General features: G+C 40.1%; 1 long non-coding RNA gene across 2 annotated transcripts in view; it reads right to left on the bottom strand.

Moving 5' to 3' along the window:
* LOC115272025 overlaps window positions 1–1,637 on the bottom strand; it is a 33,803-nt gene that overhangs the window by 10,480 nt on the left and 21,686 nt on the right. The window contains exon 4 of one of the 2 annotated variants that reach the window (XR_003900200.1): window positions 381–449. The exons of the other annotated variant lie outside the window; for it this stretch is intronic. This is a non-coding gene — a long non-coding RNA (uncharacterized LOC115272025). Of the gene's footprint in view, window positions 1–380; window positions 450–1,637 lie in introns of those variants that run through there. 2 annotated transcript variants of the gene reach the window in all.

The following is a 1,637-nucleotide window of genomic DNA, read 5'->3' as shown; positions in this document are numbered from 1 at the left end:
TTTTTTTTTTTTTTTTTTTGGCACCTCATTGTGGCTCATTGAGCTGTTGCTGAGCTGCCTGCCATAGAGAAAGGTCTTACTCAGGCTTGTCCCACTTGATGAACGAGCCTCCTTGGCAGAGAGGGAAGGCATACGTTTGCCTTCATAACACATTTGACTGCCATTAAAGAGGGAAAGAAAATTTTTTCCTAAAACCAATTTGCAGAAGCCAAGCAAGCTCTGTGGGTCAAACTCAGCACACAGCAAGATCAAGTTGACTGCTTTATTGGGATGCCAGTGCTGCAGGCAGCCCCTGTGCAGGTCCCGTGACCACAGTGTAAACTCTTTCGAGCTCGGCTTCCAAGTCCCATCTCCATCTGCTTCAGGGCATCAAAGCTATTGGACTGTGGTCTTGGTAGATACAGGAAGTTAGGGAGTCTCAGGCTATATGTATAGTTAAATGACGTACCCTTGAAGACATAATGGAGTTTTTTAATAGGAGGGGAATAAGGAGAAGAGGGAAAGAAATAGAAGTGCAACATACAAACTTTGATAATGAACAAGCTTTCCTGAAATAGATTTGTGAGGAGGGGCACAAACTCATTTAACATGTGGTGAATGAAATCTTAATCCTTCTATTCATACTGGAGCACTGACCCTTTACCTGGTGAGACAAAGACCAAACCATTAACCATTTTTGTTACTATATTAGTGCATCTTCCTCCATACGTGGATGACACCACCTTCCACAATGACAATAGATGCTCATAATTTAGTTCATGGGCATTTCAGATAAAATCATAGAGGCTAGGGATATTAAGAAGACACACTAGTCACATGCTACCTCTCAGAGCTCTTAAAGGTATGCAGATAAAATTAACTGTCAGGTTATTTATTAAAATGTCAAGATAGGTTTTCTTAATGCCTATTATTCTTGTAGAAATATGAGGTGATGCATAGAATTAAAATTTGGCTTACAAAGTTTGAAGGCCCTAAAGTTTGGGTGTCTTAAAATAATTTTAAACTATTTCCTACCATATAAAAATCAGCATCATTGGGGCACCTGGGTGGTTCAGTTGGTTAAGTGTCCGATTTCAGCTCAAGTCATGATCTTGCAGTTCCGGGGTTCAAGCCCCGCATTGGGCTGTGTGCTGACACTCAGAGCCTGGAGCCTGCTTCGGAATCTGTGTCTCCCTCTCTTTCTCCCCCTGCCCCAGTTGCTCGCGCTCTCTCTCTCTCTTTCTCTCTCAAAAATAAACACACATTAAAAAAATAAAAATCAGTATCATATTTATGAAAACTCTAGAATATCTCTAGAGAATTGGTACACCTGTCAAAACTGCACTCCTGCTCCAACACGTTATCATATCACTATGTATTAGAGATGGAAAGCATTTAGAAATGACATAAATTAATTTATTCAATTTATAAACATTGGTAGAAGATGGGTAGGTTGAGATCCAAACACTTAATAATGTTAATATCTATAATATAAAGCTGTTTGCTCTAAGAACTTTAAGACATCTCTGGTTACTCAAGTGTCAGTAGAGATAGCTACTCATCGTAGCCCACCCAGATCATTGTTTCATGAGGAGCATTTCTCTGGCATTAGGGTTTCTTAATGTTAGGAAATGGTCTCTGTCTTCCACACTGTCTGG

The sequence above is a fragment of the Suricata suricatta genome, chromosome 11, assembly GCF_006229205.1.
Source record: "Suricata suricatta isolate VVHF042 chromosome 11, meerkat_22Aug2017_6uvM2_HiC, whole genome shotgun sequence".
Classification (NCBI taxonomy): Eukaryota; Metazoa; Chordata; class Mammalia; order Carnivora; family Herpestidae; genus Suricata; species Suricata suricatta.
This window is presented reverse-complemented; position numbering and strand designations above follow the sequence as displayed.